Source organism: Rhincodon typus, chromosome 17 (genome assembly GCF_021869965.1).
Source record: "Rhincodon typus isolate 14 chromosome 17, sRhiTyp1.1, whole genome shotgun sequence".
Lineage (NCBI taxonomy): Eukaryota > Metazoa > Chordata > Chondrichthyes > Orectolobiformes > Rhincodontidae > Rhincodon > Rhincodon typus.
This window is the reverse complement of record NC_063348.1, coordinates 20885066-20885916: the sequence shown is the minus strand read 5'-3', so window position 1 is coordinate 20885916 and position 851 is coordinate 20885066. Positions and strand designations below refer to the sequence as shown.

The 851-nt window shown below is 44.2% G+C and overlaps 1 non-coding gene across 1 annotated transcript; it reads right to left on the bottom strand.

The window, feature by feature from the left end:
* Positions 1 to 521: 521 nt before the first annotated feature.
* Positions 522 to 593, bottom strand: trnae-cuc. Its single transcript has one exon. It is a non-coding gene; the product is annotated as a tRNA-Glu (tRNA).
* Between the last annotated feature and the right edge of the window lie 258 nt (positions 594 to 851).

Below are 851 nucleotides of genomic sequence, written 5' to 3'. Positions count from 1 at the left end.
AAAACACCACAATCATCTATTTTCTGTCATATTGCCTCTCTAACATTATGATGAATGAAGCAGAAATTCATAAGGTTGAGCTTTAGGAAAATGAAAGGTCTTCCTTTTACTGCCTATCAAATTTCTTTACCCTTGTCACTAATTCCAAATCCTTCTCTAGCTGTTCACACAAGTTGTGCATTATTTCATAGAATCCCTACAGTGTGGAAACAGGCCCTTCAGCCCAACAAGTCCACACTGACCCTCGGAGCATCCCACACAGACCCATCCCCCTAATCTACACATCCCTGAACACTACAGGCAATTTAGCATGGCCAATCCACCTAACCTGCATGTCTTTGGACTGTGGGAGGAAACTGGAGCACCCAGAGAAAACCCACACAGACAGTGGGAGAATGTGCAAATTCCACACGGACAGTTGCCTGAGGGTGGAATTGAACCCAGGTCCCTGGTGCTATGAGGCTGTAGTGCTAGCCACTGAGCCACCATGCCACCCCCAAACTAATAGAGTGGGGCTTTTATTCCCCGACTGGGAATCGAACCCAGGCCGCAGCAGTGAGAATGCTGAATTCTGACCATTAGACCACCAGGGAAAGCTGGTTATGTTTCATTGTGTTTCATTGATCCAGAATTGTGTTGAGAACAAAAAATCTATATAGCCACATTCTGGACCAATTCACTCTTACATTTTTTTTTCCTCCACCCTATTAGAATTTTTCCCTCTTTACTATGGCATGCCCCTGACTCCATGCTGAATAGTCATTGGCTGTAGAAGGAAAGGGACAAGAAACATTAGTCCTGTTTGTCCAATCAGAGTTCAGTGATCTCAATTATTGGGAGATATGAAGAAA